We start from the raw sequence: 16,174 nt of genomic DNA, 5'->3' as shown, positions 1-16,174 counted from the left end.
TTACTTAGCGTAAATTAGCAGATACTGACTGTGGGATGCACCCAAGCAGCATATATGGATACACCTCATTAAACAAGCATTAGCTGCTGTCTCAGCATTTTGCCCTCTCATCCAAACTATGATCACTTCTCAAAAATAAAATAAATAAATAAATAAAAATGTTTGCAGCTACATTGTGAAAAGTGGCTAAGCCCATCTGTAGTTACAGTCTGTGGGTGCTCAGACAAAAGTTCAGTGCCAACAGCTCTCAGGTGGGAGACCTTTCTTACCTACCAAAATAAAGGATTTATTTTCCCATTTTGGGGTGGGAAGTGAGTCATCCCAAATTGTGAAATACTTCTTTGAGTTATGGGTTGTTGCAAAACACAAAGACTAAAAAGTCTACTGAGCCTAAGGAAATAATATTAGGCTTACTCACTGCTTAATGTGTCATGAAAATAGCCATTAATTGACTCCTAAAAACCTTTAAAAAAGCAAACAGACCTGAGTTGGGATTACATAACATTTAGTCAAGCAGATGACTTAAAAGTTGACGTGGTTGAAATCATAACAGCTACCGAGCAGCTTAATCTCTACGACAATGGAGCCAACGTCATCCGCCAATTAAGACTGAATAATATGGCCTAAATCTCTACAAAAAGCTTCTGAGTGGACCTCTCAAGATTGTGTGCTCTTGTTATGCTAAAAAAATAGCTATTTTCTACTCTGTAAAATGGCAGAACTAATTAAGTTGCATTTCATTTATGTACTTGACCCACTTCTTTTATTATCACCTCTCCGGTACTACTTAATCCAGCCCAACCAGTCAGTGAAATATCAGAAAATGCTCACCTGTAAACACGGCCAGGAATATTCAGATTAAATTTCCCCTGAGTCAATTGAGACATTATAATCAGGTAGGCTTACAGGAGATGCAAAGCATGTTTCTGCTTGATAAACCGCAACAAAAAGGAGATTTTGCAAATATCCCCACAGAAGTGGGTAATTGCTCTGTGTTAATGGGATATGCTTTGTAAAGGTCCAATCTATTGCTTGATTGTGTGAGCAGCGCCAGCAAGACACATGTAGCTGACGTGAGTCTCTGCGTTGGGAGATTAAAGGGTAATCCTTCAGAAATGCTGTCAGATAAAAAAAGAAAAAAGTAGCTATATTGAATTCGGTGCCCTGTCCCCCCTCAGTGAAGTGCTATGGGCATATGCAATTGCACAGAAATTCCCAGAGATGTGTGTTCTTGTGAATACAATTTTCAAATTAAGACATGTCAGTGTTAGAAACGCCTTTGAAAGCATAAAAAGGTGAATAATATCATCGGTGTACCTGACTGGGTGCTGTCATTCACAATACACATGAAAATGTCTCTGCGGCTGACAGAAAAAAAGAGAAAAAAAATTGCAAACAGCAGCCAACCGCTTTCATGACAGCTCCGCACTGCTCAGGTAGTGTTCGTGTCTTACAGTCGTGTCATAAAGAAAAAAAAAAGCAAGGGGGTGGGGTGTGTGCGTGTGTTTAAAAAAAAAGCTGCTAACAAATTTCTGATGAGTGTGGATGCCAGGCTGCTCTTCCACACGGTCTCACATGATAGGCACCACATAATCCCTGTTACCAAGAAAAGTGGCAAAAATAAAAGCAAAATAAAAGAGACAGTGGTTGCTTTAGATCTGTCAAACTAAAGGTAATCCGACAAGAATTACAAAACAACACTTTTCCAAAAGATATATTGCAAATCCGCACAATATGAGGAAGGGAGAACGGTATAGCAGCACACGATTAAGTCATGCTGATTGTGACAAATGCAGTAACTATCGGGGTCTATGAATCACTTAGCAACTGCTTTTGCTGGGAGGTACAATGATTTCCTTTTTTTTCCTACCAGGCACAATGATCCACTCTGTTATGTTAACAAGACTAGTTGACTGAGCATGGACTTAAGTGCAGCAGCGGCAGCAGCACTACGCTCTGCACCCAAAACCATGCACCAGGGCAGAGACTCGTGTTCTAAGCCGAAGCAAAGCTTAACCTCTGGCAAAGTGACACATCACATCTCATTCACGTTGTCTATTTCGGGTGATGCTGCAACTTTTTGGTGTCTTTTTTTTCTGCTCAGAGGCAGCAGGCACTTTGAAACCTCTTTTCAGCCTGGTGTCAGTTTTTAAAAGAAAGTTGCAGCAGGAATGCCACGTTTGTTATCACAGTAGAGAAACCGACGCTCTGATTGTGCCCAGATAAAAAAAAAGAAACAAGAAATGTTTCAGATCAAGACTCCAAGAACTGTCTATGGGGAAGAACCACTGCTATTCTGGTTACACTGTAATGCCTCACCTATAGTGCGGTGTCTTGCAAGGAAAATTCACATGAGCAATACTCAAGGAAACGGCGAGAACGTGAGTGCGTCCTTTTTAGCTTGTCTGCCAGCATATCTGCTTACTCACTAGGAATGTGTGTACATCTGTGCAAGCACGCCTGCATGTATGTGTGGGGTAATTAGGACATTAGGAGAAGCTTCTGACAGGCTTGTCATCGCCACAGCCTGCCCAGTGGAAAGGAGCTGGTCAGAGGGGTAAGTGGGGGTTCGGCAGGGTCAAGAGACAGCTGCTGCACCACCACTCACTGTCTGGAAGCTCTCAGAGAATATTAAACCACCGGGGCTTCAGCCAAGATGCTCACTTATTTATGGAATACACAAAGGCTTTCCAAAAGGAGGCAGTGGCTAATTTATGCCACTGTTGTGAAAGTGCTGGGTTTTTTTGTGGTTTTGGGGGGTTTTTTGATCATGAAACACAAGAGCATAAACATAAAAAGACCAGAATAAATGGCGATGGCATCGAGGTAACTGAGGTTATTTTGTAAATCAGCGAATTTGGAACACAGCGTCTGTTGTTCTCACTTTTTCACTCACGCTTCTTTTCTTTTTTTTCTCATGATGATAAATCTGTGCGGTCTTACACCTCCTGTGTATCTGTCGCCAGCGCAGAAAGGCTCTATTATTACAATATGAGACATATTAAATACATCTCCAAAGGCTGATGACCTTGGTGATGGCATACCATTAATTGTATAGATGGATTATTATCATCACAACAATAACATGGCTGCCTTCTTGCTCCACTCACCCAAACACCTGGGCCCATTCCCCGGCTGCGTGTGCTCATATACTCATAATCACTTCTATCAGCCCAAAACGTTAACTGCAACCCGGGGACGCTAAATACGTCCATTTGTTTGCAGTTGTAATGTCTTTTGTGCGCCTCAATCAGGCACCTGTCAGACACACACCTGCTACCTCAGAGCTAAGAGAAAAGGCAGAGGGAAAGCCTTTTGTTTCCTCACAGAGTTTATAATCAGCACGTTGTTTCCAATCTTCTCCCACCATTTTTCAATTTCCCATTTCCCTTTTCTCAGTCAAATCACTGCTATCAATCAGGTGCGTGTTTGAGAACGAGAGAGAGAGAGGAGAAAGAGAGGGGGAAGTTCCTTGATGGAACCATCTCCAGCCCCAGGCCTCATTAGTCAGAGACTGCAGAAAAGAAACGTGTGCGCGGATGTGAGTGGCGCGCGCACGTGCGAATGTGTGTGCATGTGATAAAAATGAATACAGGGAGAGTGTGTCTGTCAATATGAGGCCATTTAGCATTTCCTATTCCATCCAAACGATGCACAGCGGACATTATGCTCTCTATTTGAGTTTCTCTAAATGGATATTCAACCCAGTAAGTTCTATTATATTTTGCCCTTTCCCTCCACTGTGCTTACTGATATCATGGCACAAGATGACCTATAGCGTTTCAAAACAATTTCTGTGCAACCATGACAACATCTTCTCATATCAGCTTGCAGTGAAAACATCTCAAAAACGAATGCAGCTGACTGATGTGGCAGTCAATACACAACAGCTGCATAGGCACAAGCTATATTGATTAATGTGACAAGATGGGCTCAAAGTGCATCGACATCCTTGAGGAGAGTCGGCTTAGTTGCCGGTACTGAACACTGCTACAAGAGGAACAGCACAAAGCCCTCGGTTAACATTCATGAGGCACAAATTAGGAAACAAATACAAACACTGAATAAAGGATGGGCAAACACAGCGAGCCGAGATTTTTGCCAACGTGGCAATATGTTCGATGTTTTACTGAGTGTATTGATTATAAAAGAGATCCATTTGAAGTGGCTGGACAAAATGGCAACTATAGTAAATTCACAATGGCAGGGTAATATACGGCTTCACTGCTTTCATTTATTCACAGCTTGACATTTCCTCCCTTCCACAGAGTGTGCTCTAACTGTGTGCCAATGGCCACATCATTTAGACTGGACCCGCATGAATATTTAACATTAGCGCCTGGCTCGTAGCACGCAGAAAATGAATTATTTTTAGTGGGCTTTGCAGAGGCACCGTGAAAAACCCCTCACTCCGGTGATGAATCGCTGGAGAGTTTATGTTGTATTAAGCAGGCAAAACAAATGGCTATCAATCATTTGAAGCTTTCCATGCTTGCCAGCTATGCATCTCTTGCTCCCCTTTCAGAGATTCAGTCGGTTTTCAGAGGGATCAGCTGCCAGCTCTGGGTTGTGCAAAAAAGGGTCAGCCTCGAGTTCACTGGTGTTTGTTGACAAGCCCTTTTTAGAAGAGGCAGACAGCCTGCGACTGAATGCAGCTTTAGGTAAATGTAAATACAGCTTCAGATGTGCTTCGTGAGTTAGCATCGTGCTACGGTTAATGGAATAAAAACCTCAGTTTCCATTCTTCCGTGATGCCCTCTTTTTATCTGTCTGCAAAAACTGCTTCATAATCTCAAACTTAACTTTTGAGGTTTTCAAAATTACCCTTTTTTTCCTGCATGTGCATTGCACTCTAGGTCATTACACATCCATTGCATCATGTGAAACGCTTCCAAACTTTATTCAGCCCGACACAAACATGACCGAGACTTACACAAGATGCATTTCATGGCACACGAGCTATAATGAACTTGTATGGTACTGTATTATTGCACAATCTGTCAGAGACATTATGCAGCTACATCAGCGACGATAATAAATCATTTTGAAGAAATGGAGAGAACTAAGATCAAATATAAACCACAAATAATTTGTTTTGAACGCGCTCCAGTACATCTTGGGAACTTGGGTTTTGTGTATACAATTTTTAACTCTGGAAAATATCCACTGTAACGGAAGGAGATCAACCAGATCCGTGGCTGGCCAATGATCAAATCATGTTTGATGTTTGAACTACCTAACCTCTTAAATCCCACTATCCCACTGTTGGGAGAGTGAATTAAAACTTGTCCTGTACAGCAAAACACTCTTAATGGGGATTCCAATTTTTCTGCCTGACTAAAGACTATATGTCAGACTGAATTTCAGGGAAATGTGTAAACTGAATCTAGAAGAAGCCCAGAATTTCACAGTTTAGAGCTACATTAACAATGTGTTTCCAACAGATAATACAGCTTAGCATATATTCATTTTTTTATATAGTGCCAAATCACAACAAGTCACCTTAAGGTGCTTTATATTATAAAACCCTACAATAATATACAGTCAGCACAAGTGAAACAGGCAAAAAAAAGAGTTGCTCTTTCAATTTCCATCTTGCATTTATGCAAAAAGTCATTTATTAAACCTCAAACTTAATTTCTGCAGTCCTAAAAAGAATTAACACACTGTAAATATATTACAACTCTAAGAAACTGTTGGAACATGCTTCTATGCATCACATATTGTGTGTAATCCTAACAGACAATCTGTGACCTTGCAACTATTTAAGGAATATTTTAAAGAAAACTGGGTCAACAGGGCTTAAATTGGTTTGTATGATTTCTAATAACAGAATAAAATAGAGCACGTGTGCGACAACTGCGCGACCTACTTTTTAAATGTATGTTTGATATAGCGTTTAATAAGGTTTAAGAGAATTTTGGTTCCAGAGAAGCATGCAATCTGAGATCCATGAAAAGATCTTTTGTACCATTTTGTGCGAGGGAAAGGTTCAAGCTGAGGTTTGAGTGAATCATCATTTGTAAAAGCTGATTTAAAAAGACATCTGCATCAGTGAAAGGCTTGCTGGATCCTGATAGACCACTGCTGAGGCCGCTGGTACAAAGGTGTGAATGCTGCAAATAAATAAAACTGCTTGCAGAAATGAAATTTCAAAATAAATCCTCGAATATTAAGAGTGCCAACAGATCAAACCTAAGAGCGCATAGAGAAGTAGTGCTTATAGATGATTAAATCAGTGCCTCATGCTTCCCCCGTACCTGCTTTGAGTTTTATTTGATTGGCTACGCAATTACCTTAACATTGGTTAATTGCTAGTTAATCTACCTCTCAAAGCAATCACATAACCCTCTGGTCTGCCAATCAGCAATTTAAAAATCACGTTTAAATTCAGTCAGCTAAAATATACACGTACGCACGAAAGGGTGCCCAGGACGCCGACGTGACACGTGGAGTTTACAGATTCTCGGATTACTTGACAGTTTCATTAAGACAGATTACCGTGACCCTGAAGTTTTAATCTACCAGATAAAGTGAAGCTGTTTTTACACCCATCGTCCAGGATGCACTTCATTTCCAACAACATCCGAACCTGAGATGAGATTTGGCCTCCTTCAAATACAATCTGAATTGATTAAACAGAAACTGGCAGGCTGAACAGAGCAGAGGAGAGTACAAACCCGTCCACGCAGCCAGTGGCGACTGTGGACACAAGATTGAGGGTAAGATATCCGTGAGTGGCCGGGCACCTGAGTCTGAGAGATAGTACTGCTTACTTGCGGAGGAGGGGGGAGGTGGGTCAAACGGGAGAACGACAAGGTGGGGTTTTTTTGCCTGTGTTTTCCCTTGAGGTTAATATTTTATGGATGTGTGATAGAGTTCAGGTGACAGTTTGAGATGACGGAGAGTCAGCGTGCAGGCGGCAAGAGTTCAGCGATTTATTAAAAGGGAGGGAGTGTGGCACGGGGGAGATCTGAGAAATGTGTTAGCAGCTGTTAATGCGAGGGGTCTCAAAATGACTAAAGTTTGTGCTCGTACATGCAGTCATGCACATGTGTGTGAGATGGGCTTTCTGCAACCCGAGCCCATTAGAAAAGCAGAGGCACTGGCAGTACAGATGTGTCTCTCTCTGAGCCCGACATGAAACACAGGAAACGGCCTCTTTGATCATTATCTACCTGTCAGTCTGCCCTCCACGGGGACCACCTGTTACTACTGCTGATGTGCCGCAATGACAGGCCAGGGGCACTCACACAAACTTAACACACATCAGGCAAAAAGGAAGAAAGAAAAAGGAGCACCGCTATGAGTCTGGATGGTGTGTACATTCAAACTTTTCCCCATGGAGGTATAACCATGACTACGAGTACTGTGGGTAAAATGCAGGTTATTTTTCTAAATTTGGATTCCAATTAGCCTCAGTGACTGTGAGGCTCGCTTGGGTCCACGTTTGCATTCATACCAACAGGCAATTTGGTCTCCGATCCCCGTGATTGTATGTTTGTTGGATGTGGGAGGGAAACAAGCTGAAATCCATGTGATCAAAGGGAGAACATATCTAGGAGTGAGTTAGAAGCAAACAAACTCGCACAGGTTCATTTGTTTGACTTCCTCCTTCTACAGCTACGTACTGTATCATACAACCTGCTGAGACTGCGCTGTGAGGTTAAGCCCACCCATATGGAAAAGATACATATAAATCTTATAAAGTTTGTATCTGTCTTGTGTGAAACTTGTATGAAAAGCATATAAGTGTGAAAACAGATATAAGATCCCTTGAAAAATTATATAATGAAACTTGTATGTTTTGGATACTTACTAAAACAATATATGAAAGTAATGAGAAAGTGGCCACTTTCATGAGTAAATCATGTAAGCCTTATATGATTTACTCATGAAAGTGGCCACTTTCATGAGTAATCACATATAAGTTTTTACTATTTCTTTTCCATATGGGCAGTGGCTCCGTGCGTGATTGCAATCAACAAATGTGGTCATCTTTCGCGGCTTCTGTGTGCCCTCACGTAAAAAGGAGTTATTTTCTTGCACCCACAGCTTATATGATAACGATGTCAATTAATTATTTTTTCTCTTTCTAAAGGGAAAGCAACCTTAAAAAGATGGTTCAAACAAACCAGAAAAAAACATTTGTCAGTTTCATTTACTTGTTGTCAGGGTCTAATATTCCAGGGTTTATTTTTATTTTTAGATCTAGTTCTTTTGTTTTAACTTTTGACGTTCTAATAAAAAAAAAAAACTTTGACTAAATATCTCAGCTATAGCAAGGAAAACTGATGCGTGCTTTATAACAGGGAACTACAAAAGACTGTGATAAAAAAATAATATCCCTGATCAGATGCAAACTCTCGTCTCCCGCATCAATCGAACCTTTAATCCACCTTCTAAGCCCTTCCAATCCGCCTTGCTAGATGAAGGACACCTGCCTTTCTGCAATCATGCAGAATGCTGGTATTAAACATAATTTGTGAGACGTGCAACTTGATGAATCCAATATTAATGCAATTACCAGAGGCAGTGGGCTGGAAAAGTCGACGTTAAAATGTTTCTTGTTTTAGAAACTTCCGGCAAAACTGCCGCCGACAGGTGTTATTATTTTTCTTATTTTCTCTGTAAAATAAAATACCAATAACGTCTACTGTAATTGTGTGAAAACACAAATAACCTGCTAAACTGACCCTTTAAAGCTAGACTGCTGTGAAGCTGTCAGCAATAAAACGGGCTCCGTACTGTGCAGAGACCTGCTGGCTTCGAGGGAAATAAACTTTTCTAACCAGTTCCCAAAGTGAAGCTGTCTAAAGCTGTCTGTACGGTATGTGAATCATTTGTGTATCTGTGGGTTAACAACTGTTGGTCATCGTTTTGAAAAGAAATTCTTCAGAGACTCGGTTTGCTTGGCTTGTTAGGGGAATATCAGCACCTTTATGATCAATCAAAGAGTTTCTAAACCCTCGTACCCTCTGCTGCCTTGCTGCTTTTTCGCCGCATTCCCTTTTGCTCCTGTTCACTCAATTTTTTTTGTCAACACTGACTCCGTCTTCTGTAGGTTAAAGTTACCACTTTAATCTTTGCTTGCCCCCACTGGCACCCAGCATAAACAAATGAACACTATAATGCAGCAGCATACACACATTTATATGCACAGCCATGTTTGTCTGTCTTTGTGTTTCGGGCAAGTTTGACTCCGTTGTTAGCGTACCACCCACATGACTTGCGGTGGTCACATTTGGTTGCGGCAATTTACACAGTTTAAGTTGTAATGGCTTTTCCACATCTTTCTCAGAAACAGCTCAGACACCTCTGTAACTACTTTGGGAATACACTGCGCGGCCACAGCGCCAACAGCATTAGTATGAATTGTACTGTCAATTTAAAGGGAATGTTTGAAGCTTATTCTAATGGGAATGAGTCTGTTCTGAGAGCAGGACACGCAGGACAGTGGAGGAACATGCGGCTGTGATGTTGTGTGGACGCGAGCAGAAACATTTCATTGTACATGCTAAATTTTCTGACGCAGTCTCACGTAATGCCATCTCTGTCAAGCTTCAGATCAGAGCGTCAGATCTTTCAGCACAACATCAAAGACTCCTCACAACCAAGTGCGCGCCAAACAAACCAGACTCCAACAGACTCACAAATTCACAGGAGCTTATTGCATCTGCACAGCCATATAACACAGTGTCTGCACCTTAAAGCCGGCAAACACACTAATCACCTCAGATGAAGAAGACCAAAGCTTGTAATGTCCTAGCTTATTTGGATTTTTTAAAAATATGTATACACTAGGGCTGCCACAAACGATTATTTTGATAGTCGACTAGTCACCGATTATTTTTGCGATTAGTCGACTAATCAGATCATCATCCATTGGACGTAAAACGTACAGCTTATTGCACCAGCAGCATCTGCTCTTATATAACTATCATTAGCTTACAGCTTTAAGTGTTTAAGTTATGTGCTAACTAAAAATAAAGACAAGATGATAGTTTATTAAATTTAAATCAAATTTGCAGATTGTTTCAGTGGAGTTTAATAAACTCAGCCGTCTGCTCCTTGCTATCTAAAATATAACAGGACACTGGAGTATATTCTCGAGCATCTCACGCTTCTGATAATCAGCTGTCTGCTTGACATTTATTCAGCTGTGTAAAAACTATAACTTTAATCTCAGCCAAACCGATTTACTCAGGAACAAATAAAATACTAAAAAAAAAGCCAAACAATAACATTTTTAAGTTATCTAAGTGACTTATATATCATGTTTAACCTGAGTAGTGAAAGACAGCAGTGGGTTTGAAAACGATTTGCCGGGAGTCCGGTGTTCTCACGGCTCTAGTGAGCCGTGCCCCCGGCTAGCTATCGAGCTGGTTGGTAACAGACGTCTCCGAAAACGTCGGAGCGCTTTTGAAAATATGTGGTGCCTTGATAAACTGAGCAGATATTTAAGGTTTACACAGCTACATTCGCGCCTGAAAATATGTTAAACGTTTATTTTGTGACCCAGAAAGAATAATAAGAGTAATATTAAAACTAACTAGTTGCCGCCATTGTTGGAAACTGAGCTGGGCCGCGCTATGAATTCTGGGACAGAGCTAGTTCTTCTTCTACTTCGGAGTTTAATGGCAGCTGGCATCCTTGTACATGCAGTGCTGCCATCTTCTGTTTCAGTCCGTTATTACACTCTTAAATCCTACTACTTATTCCTGTGTCTTTTGTGATCTTACAAAGCTTCAAACGACGTGTCGACTATTAAATCAGGTGTCGACGATTTTGATAGTCGACGTTATCGTGACTAGTCGACTAATCGTGGCAGCCCTAGTATACACCAGACACGACTTCAATGTATTGATCACTTTTAAAATGAATTGAATTCATTACAGAACCATATTTGTTCTTATAATGATATAAATTTATTTTAAAAACATCCTAGATAATAGGAGTATTTCGTTTATATCTATCACCAGTTCAACTGCTTGTAACTTTAAATTTTTACTGATAAATTAAATAAATGATGCAGTTGATCATGTGGTGCGCAGCGGGGTACGAGCATGCATTTAGATTGTTGCTTAAAGCAGCTGTAATCAATATTCTTATAATGGCAAGAAACTGGTTCCTTGTAGGGAACAGACAGAGAATTAGCGGCAGACGCTGCAGCAGCACTCAGCTTTACGGAGCTTTATGTTGCCTTTCAGTTCATTGCTTACAACTTGCTGCCCAACTTTACTGTTTCACTTCACTGCTGCTGCTCTGGCAGTTTCATATTCAGCTGCAGCAGGCAGCTGTTTTCAGTTTTCAGTTACAGAAAATAAAATAAAAAAGCTGTAAAACCATATTGTACATGACCTGCCCGGTAACAAACAAGTGGCAGACAAAGTTAGAAACTAGCGGGTGAACACAGCATGGAGCAGCAAACGAGCTGATATTTCCCTAAGGAGTTTGTGGAGACAAGTACAGAGCTACAGTAAAGGGAGACTGAATATTCATCAGGTCACCTAAAAAACACAACACAAAAAATGCTAATGTTGCTTCGTATTTACTGGATCTGCTAAAATGAAAAAAAGATGTTTGCCAAAAGAACTTGACGGTGAAATATGTCAATCTTGTAGTTGTAGCTTGTGCAATGGAAAGTGGGACAACTCAAGTAAAAATCACCAGGGCAAATATAAACATTTATAACTAACATTTTAATATTTTTTCTTTTAGCATGGTGAGGAACTTTAACTGCAGCTACTTAACAAATGCAGTGGATTAAACAAAAAAGGTTCCTAACTAGAAACAAAACTAGAAGTATATAATTCTCCACAGTGCTCAGCCACCAAATGTAGGGTGGGTGCCACAGTTGTACAAAATTGACAGTACTTGTAATTAGCATGTTTTTCTAATGGTTAATCCACCAGTATGTGCATCAAAATGATGTAACAAACTAATGTTGGCAAATATGCCTGTAAAACATGTGAGTTTCATACAAATATACCTGAGGGTTACATCAAAATGGTTAAGTGGTTCACACAATGCAGAGACTAGCAGGTAAATTGGAAATAGCTTACATTGTTATAATTTTAGGTTTCATTTAATTTGATCACAGAGATGCTCCAAACACTTTCCAGTTTTTTTTAAACAATTTTAATTATTTAAAAAATTTTCATCAGTAATTGAAACCTATTGAAATGCCAGGCTTTATAATGTATTTTTCCACTTTTTTTTTTTTTTTTTTTTAAATTGTCTTTTTTAAAAATTGTTTCTAAAAAATTATCTTTTCAAAAATTGTTTCTAAAAAAAATATCTTGGTCTTATTTCAGCTTTTTTCTTGTAATTTGTTCTTGCTTTTAATTCTAGGTTTCATGTTTGTTTTTCTTTCTTTAAAGCACAGAGTGGCTCTGTGAAACATACTGAATATTTGTTGCTGTCTTGCTTGTTTTAGCGATCGGTGCTTATTATGCATTCTTCCACAGTTCATAACAATAACACCAATATCATAGTTCTGTCACAAAAAGGTCTATAACATATAATATCAGCAATCCAGTGGATATCGCTACTGCTGCTGATAATAATAGCAATAAAATGTGAGATGTTGCACAGTAGTCCTTGCCAGAAAATGCGTCGAACGTGGAAGACACGATGATCACTGAAGAAATAAAGACAACCATTTGGCTAATCTATGACACAGCACCGCTGACACTCATACGATTAGAGATGCCTTTCAGTCTAAATCAGGCCTCTATCTGCATGCTTAGCACTATTACTGCCTTTATGGGGTACTACCCTCAGGGGTCTATTGCCCACACGATAGTGGATGCCAAGCTCAAATACACTTTCTCTCACACAGTCACACCGAACGGGATGAAGATGAATCAAATATGATGATTAACAGGAAAAATATTCAGTGAAAGTCTTTATAGAAAGTGTTTCCGTGGGCTGATGGCACAGTCAACGCGGTGGAAACTCCCCAGCAGTCATGAATCACTCGTCAGGAGTTTCCTTTCTCTCAAATTTAAATGCAAACTTTAACATCAAAGGTGAGACCATACTGCTAATGCAGCAGAACAGACTGTTGGAGCTTTCATGCCCAGAAAAATAGCGTTTGATAGAATTTTTTTTTTGCCAGACACAGAAAACACTGGCAGTAGTGTGTTTTCCAGGAAGATGAGGCCTATGCATAGGGTACTGTTTGTTTTTCAGACAAGAGACTGCCACTGGAATGCCAGTGTAAATACTCGGTTTTGTCAGTTCTCTCTGCTGTTGTTTGGGATCCAGAGCAACCACAGGATCAGCATCAGAGAACATTCTTATCCTTCGGCTTACAAACATACCAAACTGGAGCTCCGCATCCTCTTCCTAGCCTTACTGTTCTTTGCTCTGAGCCAGCTCTACTCCCAGAATTTTTTTTAAAAAGCCCTCACAACTGTTCCTCACATTTGGTTTGTGCACAAGGTTGATGGAGCCACGGTTCAGTGGCAAGTTCAGTTGGGGAGCTCTGCCTTTTGCTGTGGCGGTGAAGAATTATTAAAAGATTCTGCAGCTTTTTGGTGAAAGCAATAAAATGACATGACAAGAGGAGCGACGAGGAGATGTTTTTGTTTGTATTGAGCTCATGTTACAGCAAAACCCACTCAATATGTTTCACCTTTCAGTTTAAATTTGCACCTTCCTACTCCGTTTTGTATTTACGAGGAGCGGCGCAGGGTTGAGCAGTGGATTTTTAAAATGAAATTACTAGAGTCAGTCTCAACAATACAGAATACCTCTCATACAACCTGGCGATAACAAAGAGCTGTATAATGAGGTAAAATAAAGGCTAAATGAATCCAAATCAGAGGAGCCATGAGACCCGTGGAATGTGCGCTGAGAACAATTAGCTAGCTCATCCAGCATACGAATCAGCTCCCGGCACATTACGCACATACTGTAAAGCTCATTACTGCTGCAAGGCACACAATCAGTCGATCAAATTCAGCGGCGGAGCGCGCTCCGTCAGGATCCGCTTGTCATTCAACTCTTTAACCCGCTGCTGCGCCCCAATCACCCAGCGCAGACACAACAGCCTCACGTTCTGTTTTAACAAGTCATGCTTCGTTATGTGCGGGACTTTTCCCAGACTTTTGCGCTCTTTGATGGATGCTGACTGTTGTGATGCTTTCATCTCCTTCCTCCAAAAAAAAAAAAAAAAAAGGGGGAATAAGAGGAAAAAAGGGAAAGAATTCTTGAACGCAAACACCCATGGTTAAACATAAAAGGGCTGAGATATTTTAAAACTGACATCACTTCAAAGGGAGTGAACACATTCAAAGGGTATCACAGGGAAGAGACTCAAAAGCCTGCTAGTCACCTGTAATCCACTGCTAATACTTGGTCCCCACAAGCGCGCATTAACATTCATGTCGTTCACACATGCCCCGGTTCGATGTATAGATGCGCACGAGGGTCGTTAATATTCAACCTGCAAGAATGTCTCACATAGATATTCTGGACTCGCTCGATTTAGGAAACAGGATCTATACACGAATGCAAGGATTATCTCGTGACTATATCAGTGTCATTACAGCAGCTGTGTTATAGTGACAACTGTTCTGTTAGCCAGCATCTCTTTCTCCACTGCTCTTTTTGGTGTCTCGTTCTTTCATCACTTTAGCTCTTTGACTCCTGCCTCCACATTCTTTGAATTTGACGCCAGCTCGCTGTGTTGAAAAGGTATAGTTTTTTAAAAAGAGGAACTACCTTACTTTTAAATAAACCAAGGAAGGAACCGTGCCTTCAAAGTCTTGTTTTTTTTTCGTTACCACGGAAGAGAAGCTAAAAGTGTTTTCAAAGTTGAAGAAAGTCTTTTAAAGTACTTGATGGAGCACAAACAGGCATTTAACTGAAGTGTTTGTGATCACAGTGGTGTTTGTTTTTTCCTTTGAAAGTAGAACTATGAGACATGTCGCATATGTTTAAATGATATATAGTAAATAGGAGGTATTAGATTCTAACAGGAAAAGTTTCTAAGCTGCATCCATGCTACTCGTACAGAGTAATTTAATGCTCTATTCTATTGAAAGGAATGCAATATGTTATGCCAGCTCAGAAAAAGATTTTGCTTGTGTTTATAATTACTATTTAGGAAAGATCAATGATATGCATGATGCAAGTCACAAGGTGATTTCGCGTGCATGTAGTTTCTGATTTAAACATGCAAGTCTTACAGCATGCACACGTCATTGAGCATTGAGCTGGATGTAAACAGATTTTGTGAGGAAAATAGGGAATAGGTGCAGTGATTGAGCGAAATGTTCATATGGGAAGTAAGTATATAAAACAAAATCACCAGTCTTTTGGATATTGGCTGCTGTTTGTTTCTTCTATGTTAAGATGATCCCACACTGCTTTAATAATGTTGAGGCCTGGGCTCAGGGGAGGCAAATCGATGACTGACAGCATTCCAATGTATGTTTTTCTATCCATTTATGCATTTACTCCACTGGCAGTGTGTTTGGGATCATTGTCATCCTGAAAAATGAAGCTGTTGCCAGTCAGATGTTTTCCAGATGGTATTGCATGGGGGATCAAAATCTGATTTTCTGCATTTATAATTCCATCAGTTTTGACAAGATCATCAAAACCACTTATTGAAATGCAGCCCCAAACTGCGCCGATCAACGCCGACTCTGCATTCACCAACGAGCTGAATCAGTTCTACGGCCGTTTCGAGGTTAGCCAGGCGGCTAATGCTATCTACCGCCTGAATACCGAGGACAGTGACGTCATCAGCGAGAGACCGGTGACCAGCATCGCGGAGCATGACGTCCGAGCGGCATTGAGGAGAGTGAACACAAGGAAAGCGGCGGGGCCAGACGGCATCACCGGCCGTCTGCTGCGCTGCTGTGCTGACCAGCTAGCAGGTGTGTTCACTTACATCTTCAACGAGTCCCTGGCGAAGTCTGTGGTCCCCACATGCTTCAAAAGATCCACCATTATCCCTGTGCCCAAGAACAGCAAACCCTCATCCCTGAACGATTACCGGCCAGTTGCACTGACCTCGGTAGTAATGAAGGTGTTTGAGAGGCTGCTGAAGAACATCATCTCCTCCTCCATCCCAGACACCACAGATCCGCTGCAGTTCGCCTACCGATCCAACAGATCCACAGAGGATGCCATCGCCCACGTCCTGCACACCACC

General features: G+C 40.8%; 1 protein-coding gene across 2 annotated transcripts in view; it reads right to left on the bottom strand.

Annotated features, from left to right (window-relative positions):
- Positions 1 to 16,174, bottom strand: part of cadm1b (cell adhesion molecule 1b) — a 175,995-nt gene that overhangs the window by 58,436 nt on the left and 101,385 nt on the right. The gene's annotated exons all lie outside the window — the stretch shown is intronic.

This window comes from Perissodus microlepis, chromosome 14 (assembly GCF_051167445.1).
Source record: "Perissodus microlepis isolate ML-2025 ecotype Zambia chromosome 14, ASM5116744v1, whole genome shotgun sequence".
In the NCBI taxonomy this organism is placed as follows: domain Eukaryota; kingdom Metazoa; phylum Chordata; class Actinopteri; order Cichliformes; family Cichlidae; genus Perissodus; species Perissodus microlepis.
Note: the sequence above shows the minus strand (reverse complement) of the source record. Positions and strands in the feature narration are given on the sequence as shown.